A 12,871-nucleotide genomic window follows, 5' to 3' on the forward strand; every position below is an offset into this window, starting at 1 on the left:
CCAGGTCTCTTATTGGACGGCGCCTTTTCCCAACAGTAATTATAAGATCTCTCCACAGGTGATCAATGGGATTTAGATCTGGACTCATTGCTGACACTTCAGAACTCTCCAGCGCTTTGTTGTCATCCATTTCTGGGGCTTTTTGACGTATGTTTGGGGCCATTGTCCTGCTGGAGACCCAAGATCTCGGACACAAACCCAGCTTTCTGACACTGGGCTGTACAGTGCGACCCAAAATCCATTGGTAATCCTCAGATTTCATGATGTCTTGTACACATTCAAGGCCCCCAGTGCCAGAGGCAGCAAAACAACCCAAAACATCACTGACCTCCACCATATGTCACTGTAGGTACTGTGCTCTTTTCTTTGTAGGCCTCATTCCGTTTTCGATAAACAGTAGAATGATTTGCTTTACCAAAAAGTTATATCTTGGTCTCATCTGTCCACAAGATATTTCCCAGAAGGATTTTGGTTACTCAAGTTCATTTTGGTAAAATGTAGTCTTGCTATTTTATGTCTCTGTGTCAGCAGTGGGGTCCTCCTGGGTCTCCTCCATAGTGGGGTCTTCCTGGGTCTCCTCCATAGTGGGGTCCTCCTGGGTCTCTTCCATAGTGGGGTCCTCCTGGGTCTCCTCCATAGTGGGGTCCTCCTGGGTCTCCTCCATAGTGGGGTCCTCCTGGGTCTCCTCCATAGTGGGGTCCTCCTGGGTCTCCTCCATAGTGGGGTCCTCCTGGGTCTCCTCCATAGAAACATGGCCTGGTCAGATGGATCCAGATCTCTATAGAGAAACATGTCCTGGTCAGATGGATCCAGATCTCTATAGAGAAACATGACCTGGTCAGATGGATCCAGATCTCTATAGAGAAACATGTCCTGGTCAGATGGATCCAGATGTCTATAGAGAAACATGTCCTGGTCGGATGGATCCAGATCTCTATAGAGAAACATGTCCTGGTCAGATGGATCCAGATCTATAGAGAAACATGTCCTGGTCAGATGGATCCAGATCTCTATAGAGAAACATGGCCTGGTCAGATGGATCCAGATCTCTATAGAGAAACATGTCCTGGTCAGATGGATCCAGATCTATATAGAGAAACATGTCCTGGTCAGATGGAACCAGATCTCTATAGAGAAACATGACCTGGTCAGATGGATCCAGATCTCTATAGAGAAACATGTCCCGGTCAGATGGATCCAGATCTCTATAGAGAAACATGACCTGGTCAGATGGATCCAGATCTCTATAGAGAAACATGGCCTGGTTAGATGGGTCCAGATCCCTATAGAAAAACATGTCCTGGTCAGATGGATCCAGATCTCTATAGAGAAACATGGCCTGGTCAGATGGATCCAGATCTCTATAGAGAAACATGTCCTGGTCAGATGGATCCAGATCTCTTTAGAGAAACATGGCCTGGTCAGATGGATCCAGATCTCTATAGAGAAACATGACCTGGTCAGATGGATCCAGATCTCTATAGAGAAACATGGCCTGGTCAGATAGATCCAGATCTCTAAAGAGAAACATGACCTGGTCAGATGGATCCAGATCTCTATGGAGAAACATGGCCTGGTCAGATAGATCCAGATCTCTATAGAGAAACATGAAGAAAGAACAAATGGAAAAACCAGCGCTCGGAGGCAGTATATAACATAATAACAATCAAACAAAAATGTAGTAGATTGTCACTGAAATGGACTTACTTCACTAGGGGAGATGTGTAGGTATAGTAACCTTTCACATCATCCCCTTCCAGGAGAGTATGACAAAAAAGCCCGGAGGTCCGTGGATGGATAGGGTAGGTTTTATTGCGACGCGTTTCGGAGGGCTTACAGGATCGCCTCCTTCCTCAGGCATATATCAAAACAAAGTAATAACAGCCCCCTTAAATACATACCATGTCCGGGGTAGAGGCGTGTTAATTGGTTCTTGTGTTCTAATGGAAGGATGGTTTGAGCACCTGCAGATCCGGTTCTGCAGGTCACATGTTCCAGAGTCACGTGATCATAGACCACGTGATACCCAGAGGGGAGAAGAGCCCGGAGTTCCGGCAATGTGACCCGCGACCACGTGACGAAAATCGCCACGTGATCGGGGATGACACGCCGGCCCTCCGGACAGATGCGTTCCACGCTGGAGCGCCCCCAACGCGCAAGCGGAGATGGATGGAAAACTCAACGCCTGCGCACCAGGCGTGTCGGCGACCCGATGCGCTCCAGGGCGGAACGCACTAAGGTGACTATCGGTAGATTATTAAAGAACCAAAAACGCCCATCCCACGGACATGTTTACAAAACAGGGAGGCAAGTAATATATTAAGAGAAACATGTTCAATTAAAAACATACAATACTGATATAGTATAATAAAAAGAATACAAATATAAAAATATATATATAGATATAGTGTACACATGTACACGCAGGTGTAAGGACATATGCACGCGTATGTACACATGCATAAAGCACTCAGTCACACATATACTAACATACACACCCATACTCTCATATGTATATATATACATACACATACACATACATACATACACATTCACATGTACTTAAAAATAAACATACACACATACACGTATTAACATACACCTACACACATAAATATATACACACATAAAAAATACATATACCAGGGTACATACATACATGCATGCACATATAGTCACACATAGATATCACATTAAACACATAGAGCATATTTTAACATATCACATCTCAATCACAGGCATATAATTAATTTAACATTATAAAAAGAGAAAGAATAACACATTATATATATATATACACATATACATGTATCCATGTGTATACGCACACACACGCGTAAAAGCACGTGTGTGCACATACACACACAGACACATTCTTCCATATGAAAGGATAGCTAAAATACATACTCCACAATATATGCATGTCATATAAAATTCGCGTCAATTACTTGATGTATAGAGGAATCAATGCACTTGTTCTAAGGATTCATTTAACCCCCGGGGCATTAAGGTATTCAATTTGAAGATCCAAAACATCTCCTTATTACATAGTAGTTTGTAATTATTATTTGGAATCTTTTCAAGAGGTGTTATTCTTAATAGTGTTGGATCTCTATTGTGTTGGAGGTTAAAATGCCTAGATACACTATGGAGGTTAAAGCCATGGCGTATATTGAATCTATGGCCATTGATACGCTGTCTTAAACTCGTAGTGGTTCTACCAATATATCTAAGGTCACACGGACACTCCAGTAGGTATATGATATAGCCACTAGCACAGTTAAGGTAATCCTTGATGTAATAGGGTTTGCAATCGGCTATGGGAATTTCGGTTCTCCTGTGCATAATAATGTCACAACATTTACAATTCTTAAGTCCACATTTGTAGGCCCCTGTAATAGCCTCACCTCCAAATAACGTACCCACCTCCCTCCGTGGGGTAAATTTCTTTTTTTGCTTAGTGGGTATTGATGGTGCAATGAGGTTTTTTAGGGTCTTTGATCTTCTAAAGATGCATCTAGGATTTTTAGGGACTATTTTCTCCATAATGGGATCCTGTTTGATGAGGTCCCAATTTTTAGAAAGGATCTTTTTAATGTAGCCATGTGAGGTATTAAATCGAGTCAAAAAGGCTAGATCCAATCTCTCTTGGTTGTCTCCATTGGTGGCAGATTTCACCTGTAGACATTCATTTTGTCCAAGTTGTGAAATCCTGTCACTAGCATCTTTTATAAGTGGTTCAGGGTATCCTTTCTCCCTGAACCTACTTTCTAGAGTCTTTAGTTGAGAAGAGCATTGTAGGTCGGAGGAGCAATTGCGTCGTATGCGCCTCATTTGCCCATAAGGGATATTGGTTTTCCATGATTTTAGATGACAACTAGAAAAATCTAGGTAACTATTTGCATCCACCTCCTTAAAATAGGTGGTGGTGCAAATTTGACCAGATTCGATGTAGATTTTCAAATCTAGAAAGACTACCTCGGATCCACTGATGGTAGATGTAAAATTTAGACCCCAGTTATTTTGGTTGATTTCAACTATAAAGGACAGCAAGGAGTCTTCTGTGCCGTCCCAAACTAAAATAATATCATCTATGAACCTACGATAAAAGATTATATGGGGATGTTGGAGGAGATTTGTCTCAAAGGACCCTACGTACAGGTTTGCGTAGCATGGGGCGAATTTAGTCCCCATTGCTGTACCGCAAACCTGTACGTAGTGGGTGTGGTCATAAACAAAATAGTTATGTTCTAATGTAAATTTAATGGAATTTAAAATAAATTCCTGTTGCTTACTGGGCACAAGCGGATCCTGGGATAGAAATCCCTTTACTGCCTCCAAACCTTTTTTATGTGGGATATTACTATATAATGCAGCAACATCTAGTGTTGCCCATATATAGTGTTCCTTCCACTCCAAATCTTTTAGTAGTGATAGTAGGTGACCAGTATCCCGTAGGTAGGCCGGTAGGGATATAACATACTTTTGTAATTGATGATCTATATATTCGGATAGCCGACTTGTCACCGATTCCATCCCTGCTATTATAGGGCGTCCTGGTGGTTTGATGGGGTCCTTATGGACTTTAGGGAGAAAATAGAAATAAGGTACCGAGGGGTTATGGTTGTAGATATAATTTCTCTCTCTTTTTAGGAGGCAGTTATCTCGTAATGCCTCATCTAATAAAGTTTTTAGGGAGCTATTATAACTTGTAGTTGGATCCTGTTCTAGTTTCAGATAGTATTTACTATCTGAAAGGATCCTGAGTGACTCTTGATGATAGTCTATATAATCCATCAGGACTATCCCTCCTCCCTTATCTGCTGATTTAAGCACTATATCAGTATCTTCCATAAGGGATTTGAGTGTTTTTTGTTGTAGAGAGGTAAGATTTTTTCTATAGTGGTGTTGTCCTTTGGTGTTTTTATGTTGCATAGTTCTAAAGTCCTCCAAAACTTTATTATAGAAGATTTCTATATGAGCTCCCTTACTTTCAAGTGGGTAGAAGGTGGAGGCAGGTTTTAACATGTTTACCCGATAAACACGATGGGGTTTTTTTAGAACATCTTACGATACTAAAAACACCCGACAAAATAATGAACAACCTAACAAAATTGTGTCTCCCAATCAGGGAGGAAAAGATTCTTATAACACCAATAATAAAAACTCAAAGCCGAAAAGATCAAAACCTAACCCCTCAAATAACCAAATTTTTCAATCCTCGGAAAAGAATTATCGAAAACGTAGAGGATGTAGAGGAGGACGTAAATGGCAGTGCAATGAAAAAAAGACAAAAAACTACGAACCAGAAAATGTGGATACCACTATAGTTGAAAAACGAACTGGTATTTTTAATTTATCTAAACATAAACTTTCTGTATGTGAAATAGAAGTACTTAGGAAAGGCCTGTCTTTTAGCCCCAGTAGTGAACCTAACCTATTTGAACTGTTTGTTGATTTAAATAGATTTGTGAGGAAATTGACTCTTCAGCGTCACTTTGCACTTAAAAAATTGAAATATAAAGATGATACCACCCCTATAAATGGGAATCTCGGCAGTATTGTGCATATTGAAGTTGACGACCTGGTCAGTTCCATCCTAGATAACCCGATCCCTACCTCTTTAAAACCTGCCTCCACCTTCTACCCACTTGAAAGTAAGGGAGCTCATATAGAAATCTTCTATAATAAAGTTTTGGAGGACTTTAGAACTATGCAACATAAAAACACCAAAGGACAACACCACTATAGAAAAAATCTTACCTCTCTACAACAAAAAACACTCAAATCCCTTATGGAAGATACTGATATAGTGCTTAAATCAGCAGATAAGGGAGGAGGGATAGTCCTGATGGATTATATAGACTATCATCAAGAGTCACTCAGGATCCTTTCAGATAGTAAATACTATCTGAAACTAAAACAGGATCCAACTACAAGTTATAATAGCTCCCTAAAAACTTTATTAGATGAGGCATTACGAGATAACTGCCTCCTAAAAAGAGAGAGAAATTATATCTACAACCATAACCCCTCGGTACCTTATTTCTATTTTCTCCCTAAAGTCCATAAGGACCCCATCAAACCACCAGGACGCCTTATAATAGCAGGGATGGAATCGGTGACAAGTCGGCTATCCGAATATATAGATCATCAATTACAAAAGTATGTTATATCCCTACCGGCCTACCTACGGGATACTGGTCACCTACTATCACTACTAAAAGATTTGGAGTGGAAGGAACACTATATATGGGCAACACTAGATGTTGCTGCATTATATAGTAATATCCCACATAAAAAAGGTTTGGAGGCAGTAAAGGGATTTCTATCTCAGGATCCGCTTATGCCCAGTAAGCAACAGGAATTTATTTTAAATTCCATTAAATTTACATTAGAACATAACTATTTTGTTTATGACCACACCCACTACGTACAGGTTTGCGGTACAGCAATGGGGACTAAATTCGCCCCATGCTACGCAAACCTGTACGTAGGGTCCTTTGAGACAAATCTCCTCCAACATCCCCATATAATCTTTTATCGTAGGTTCATAGATGATATTATTTTAGTTTGGGACGGCACAGAAGACTCCTTGCTGTCCTTTATAGTTGAAATCAACCAAAATAACTGGGGTCTAAATTTTACATCTACCATCAGTGGATCCGAGGTAGTCTTTCTAGATTTGAAAATCTACATCGAATCTGGTCAAATTTGCACCACCACCTATTTTAAGGAGGTGGATGCAAATAGTTACCTAGATTTTTCTAGTTGTCATCTAAAATCATGGAAAACCAATATCCCTTATGGGCAAATGAGGCGCATACGACGCAATTGCTCCTCCGACCTACAATGCTCTTCTCAACTAAAGACTCTAGAAAGTAGGTTCAGGGAGAAAGGATACCCTGAACCACTTATAAAAGATGCTAGTGACAGGATTTCACAACTTGGACAAAATGAATGTCTACAGGTGAAATCTGCCACCAATGGAGACAACCAAGAGAGATTGGATCTAGCCTTTTTGACTCGATTTAATACCTCACATGGCTACATTAAAAAGATCCTTTCTAAAAATTGGGACCTCATCAAACAGGATCCCATTATGGAGAAAATAGTCCCTAAAAATCCTAGATGCATCTTTAGAAGATCAAAGACCCTAAAAAACCTCATTGCACCATCAATACCCACTAAGCAAAAAAAGAAATTTACCCCACGGAGGGAGGTGGGTACGTTATTTGGAGGTGAGGCTATTACAGGGGCCTACAAATGTGGACTTAAGAATTGTAAATGTTGTGACTGTTACGCCGAGCGCTCCGGGTCCCCGTTCCTCCCCGGAGCGCTCGCCTCATCCTCGTTGCTGCAGCGCCCCGGTCAGATCTCCTGACCGGGTGCGCTGCGGTACCGCCTCCAGCCGGGATGCGATTCGCGATGCGGGTGGCGCCCGCTCGCGATGCGCACCCCGGCTCCCGTACCTGACTCGCTCTCCGTCGGTCCTGTCCCGGCGTGCGCAGCCCCGCACCCTAGGGCGCGCGCGCGCCGGGTCTCTGCGATTTAAAGGGCCAGTGCACCAATGATGGTGCCTGGCCCAATCTTCCCAATTAGCTTAATTAGTTTCCACCTGTGCACTCCCTACTTATACCTCACTTCCCCTGCACTCCCTGGCCGGATCTTGATGCCCTTGTGCCTAGTGAAAGCGTTCCCTTGTTTGTTCCTAGCCCGTGTTCCAGACCTCCTGCCGTTGCCCCTGACTACGATCCTTGCTGCCTGCCCCGACCTTCTGCTACGTCCGACCTTGCTTCTGTCTACTCCCTTGTACCGCGCCTATCTTCAGCAGTCAGAGAGGTTGAGCCGTTGCTAGTGGATACGACCTGGTCACTACCGCCGCAGCAAGACCATCCCGCTTTGCGGCGGGCTCTGGTGAAAACCAGTAGTGACTTAGAACCGGTCCACTAGCACGGTCCTCGCCAATCCCTCTCTGGCACAGAGGATCCACCTCCTACCAGCCGGGATCGTGACAGTAGATCCGGCCATGGATCCCGCTGAAGTTCCTCTGCCAGTTGTCACCGACCTCCCTACACTGGTCGCCCAGCAAGCCCTAAAGATCGCCCAACGAAATCAACAGCTGGCATACTTGACCTCCGTGACACTGCATCTTCAGTCACAGATACAGCAAATTCAGTCACAGCTACAGCTGCAACAACCATCTCCTCCGCCGGCTCCTGCAACTCCTCCGCAGCAACCGGCCGCTCCTAACCCCTGCTTGTCCCTGCCGGACAAATTTGATGGGGTCCGCAATGATCCTGCCACAGCCACAGTCCAGTCCTACTTCGCTGAGGTCCGTGGTGTCTTCGAGGAGCCTGCCCGAGCCTCTTCTGCCAAGACTGCCCTGCTGAACCTGGTCCAGGGTGTTTCTTCCGTTGGCGAGTACGCCATTCAGTTCCGTGCTCTTGCTTCCGAGTTGTCCTGGAATAGTGAGATTCTCTGCGCGACCTTTAAAAAAGGCCTATCCAGCAACATTAAAGATGTTCTGGCCGCACGAGAAACTCCTGCTAACCTGCATGAACTCATTCATCTTGCCACTCGCATTGACATGCGTTCTTCCGGATGGCGTCTGGAGCTCCGCCTGGATATGGACTTTGTTCGCACGAGGCGTTTTTTCTCCCCGGCTCCTCTCTCCTCTGGTCCTCTGCAATCCGTTCCTGTGCTTCCCGCCGCGGAGGCTATGCAAGTTGACCGGTCTCGCTTGACACCTCAAGAGAGGACACGACGCCGCATGGAGAATCTTTGCCTGTACTGTGCCGGTACCGAACACTTCCTGAAGGATTGTCCTATCCGTCCTCCCCGCCTGGAAAGACGTACGCTGACTCCGCACAAAGGTGACACAGTTCTTGATGTCAACTCTGCTTCTCCACGCCTTACTGTGCCTGTGCGGATATCTGCCTCTACCTTCTCCTTCTCTACTATGGTCTTCTTGGATTCCGGATCTGCAGGAAAAATTTTTTTGGCCTCTCTTATCAACAGGTTCTACGTCCCTGTGACCAGTCTCGCCAGACCCCTCTACATCAATTGTATTAACAATGAAAGATTGGACTGTCTCATGCGTTTCCGCACAGAACCCCTCCTAATGTGCATCGGACCTCATCACGGAAAAATTTACTTTTTTTTCCTCAGGTTCTTTGGCCCCAAGAAGAGGGGGAGACCCAAGGGGGGGGGTACTGTTACGCCGAGCGCTCCGGGTCCCCGTTCCTCCCCGGAGCGCTCGCCTCATCCTCGTTGCTGCAGCGCCCCGGTCAGATCTCCTGACCGGGTGCGCTGCGGTACCGCCTCCAGCCGGGATGCGATTCGCGATGCGGGTGGCGCCCGCTCGCGATGCGCACCCCGGCTCCCGTACCTGACTCGCTCTCCGTCGGTCCTGTCCCGGCGTGCGCAGCCCCGCACCCTAGGGCGCGCGCGCGCCGGGTCTCTGCGATTTAAAGGGCCAGTGCACCAATGATGGTGCCTGGCCCAATCTTCCCAATTAGCTTAATTAGTTTCCACCTGTGCACTCCCTACTTATACCTCACTTCCCCTGCACTCCCTGGCCGGATCTTGATGCCCTTGTGCCTAGTGAAAGCGTTCCCTTGTTTGTTCCTAGCCCGTGTTCCAGACCTCCTGCCGTTGCCCCTGACTACGATCCTTGCTGCCTGCCCCGACCTTCTGCTACGTCCGACCTTGCTTCTGTCTACTCCCTTGTACCGCGCCTATCTTCAGCAGTCAGAGAGGTTGAGCCGTTGCTAGTGGATACGACCTGGTCACTACCGCCGCAGCAAGACCATCCCGCTTTGCGGCGGGCTCTGGTGAAAACCAGTAGTGACTTAGAACCGGTCCACTAGCACGGTCCTCGCCAATCCCTCTCTGGCACAGAGGATCCACCTCCTACCAGCCGGGATCGTGACAGTGACATTATTATGCACAGGAGAACCGAAATTCCCATAGCCGATTGCAAACCCTATTACATCAAGGATTACCTTAACTGTGCTAGTGGCTATATCATATACCTACTGGAGTGTCCGTGTGACCTTAGATATATTGGTAGAACCACTACGAGTTTAAGACAGCGTATCAATGGCCATAGATTCAATATACGCCATGGCTTTAACCTCCATAGTGTATCTAGGCACTTTAACCTCCAACACAATAGAGATCCAACACTATTAAGAATAACACCTCTTGAAAAGATTCCAAATAATAATTACAAACTACTATGTAATAAGGAGATGTTTTGGATCTTCAAATTGAATACCTTAATGCCCCGGGGGTTAAATGAATCCTTAGAACAAGTGCATTGATTCCTCTATACATCAAGTAATTGACGCAAATTTTATATGACATGCATATATTGTGGAGTATGTATTTTAGCTATCCTTTCATATGGAAGAATGTGTCTGTGTGTGTATGTGCACACACGTGCTTTTACGCGTGTGTGTGCGTATACACATGGATACATGTATATGTGTATATATATATATAATGTGTTATTCTTTCTCTTTTTATAATGTTAAATTAATTATATGCCTGTGATTGAGATGTGATATGTTGGAATATGCTCTATGTGTTTAATGTGATATCTATGTGTGACTATATGTGCATGCATGTATGTATGTACCCTGGTATATGTATTTTTTATGTGTGTATATATTTATGTGTGTAGGTGTATGTTAATACGTGTATGTGTGTATGTTTATTTTTAAGTACATGTGAATGTGTATGTATGTATGTGTATGTGTATGTATATATATACATATGAGAGTATGGGTGTGTATGTTAGTATATGTGTGACTGAGTGCTTTATGCATGTGTACATACGCGTGCATATGTCCTTACACCTGCGTGTACATGTGTACACTATATCTATATATATATTTTTATATTTGTATTCTTTTTATTATACTATATCAGTATTGTATGTTTTTAATTGAACATGTTTCTCTTAATATATTACTTGCCTCCCTGTTTTGTAAACATGTCCGTGGGATGGGCGTTTTTGGTTCTTTAATAATCTACCGATAGTCACCTTAGTGCGTTCCGCCCTGGAGCGCATCGGGTCGCCGACACGCCTGGTGCGCAGGCGTTGAGTTTTCCATCCATCTCCGCTTGCGCATTGGGGGCGCTCCAGCGTGGAACGCATCTGTCCGGAGGGCCGGCGTGTCATCCCCGATCACGTGGCGATTTTCGTCACGTGGTCGCGGGTCACATTGCCGGAACTCCGGGCTCTTCTCCCCTCTGGGTATCACGTGGTCTATGATCACGTGACTCTGGAACATGTGACCTGCAGAACCGGATCTGCAGGTCCTCAAACCATCCTTCCATTAGAACACAAGAACCAATTAACACGCCTCTACCCCGGACATGGTATGTATTTAAGGGGGCTGTTATTACTTTGTTTTGATATATGCCTGAGGAAGGAGGCGATCCTGTAAGCCCTCCGAAACGCGTCGCAATAAAACCTACCCTATCCATCCACGGACCTCCGGGCTTTTTTGTCATACTCTCCTGGAAGGGGATGATGTGAAAGGTTACTGTACCTACACATCTCCCCTAGTGAAGTAAGTCCATCTCAGTGACAATCTACTATATTTTTGTTTGATTGTTATTATGTTATATATTGCCTCCGAGCGCTGGTTTTTCCATTTGTTCTTTCTTCTTACACGGACCACGGCACTGTGATTCCGGCTCACCCTGCGCCCTCCCTAAGGGATGTCTACATGACGGAGATTGTTTCAGTATATAAGTGACAAGAGGACTCCAGGTGTTAGTGGGGGATCACTGTCCCGTGACCTCCCACATACACCGGGTGAGTACAAACCTCTCTTACTTTCAATCGCTTTTGGGATTTGAGCGCCGCCTTTTTCTGTTTTATCTATTATATTTTCTATAGAGAAACATGTCCTGGTCAGATGGATCCAGATCTCTATAGAGAAACATGGCATGGTCAGATGGATCCAGATCTCTACAGAGAAACATGGCCTGGTCAGATGGATCCAGATCTCTATAGAGAAACATGTCCTGGTCAGATGGATCCAGATCTATGAGGAGAAACATGTCCTGGTCAGATGGATCCAGATCTCTATAAAAGAAACATGGCCTGGTAAGATGGATCCAGATCTCTATAGAGAAACATGGCCTGGTCAGATGGATCCAGATCTCTATAGAGAAACATGACCTGGTCAGATGGATCCAGATCTCTATAGAGAAACATGTCCTGGTCAGATGGATCCAGATCCCTATAGAGAAACATGACCTGGTCAGATGGATCTAGATCTCTATAGAGAAACATGGCCTGGTCAGATGGATCTAGATCTCTATAGAGAAACATGACCTGGTCAGATGGATCCAGATCTCTATAGAGAAACATGACCTGGTCAGATGGATCCAGATCTATATAGAGAAACACGGCCTGGTCAGATGGATCCAGATCTCTATAGAGAAACATGTCCTGGTCAGATGGATCCAGATCTCTATAGAGAAACACGGCCTGGTCAGATGGATCCAGATCTATATAGAGAAACATGGCCTGGTCAGATGGATCCAGATCTCTGAGGAGAAACATGTCCTGGTCAGATTGGATCCAGATCTCTATAGGGAAACATGGCCTGGTCAGATGGATCCAGATCTCTATAGAGAAACATGGCCTGGTCAGATGGATCCAGATCTCTATAGAGAAACATGGCCTGGGCAGATGGATCCAGATATATGAGGAGAAACATGACCTGGTCAGATGGATCCAGATCTCTATAGAGAAACATGTCCTGGTCAGATGGATCCAGATCTCTATAGAGAAACATGTCCTGGTCAGATGGATCCAGATCTCTGAGGAGAAACATGTCCTGTT

General features: G+C 44.6%; 1 protein-coding gene across 5 annotated transcripts in view; it reads right to left on the minus strand.

Moving 5' to 3' along the window:
- TMCO4 (transmembrane and coiled-coil domains 4) overlaps positions 1-12,871 on the minus strand; it is a 110,856-nt gene that overhangs the window by 14,570 nt on the left and 83,415 nt on the right. The window lies entirely within an intron of this gene.

Source organism: Hyla sarda, chromosome 10 (genome assembly GCF_029499605.1).
Source record: "Hyla sarda isolate aHylSar1 chromosome 10, aHylSar1.hap1, whole genome shotgun sequence".
Taxonomy (NCBI): Eukaryota; Metazoa; Chordata; class Amphibia; order Anura; family Hylidae; genus Hyla; species Hyla sarda.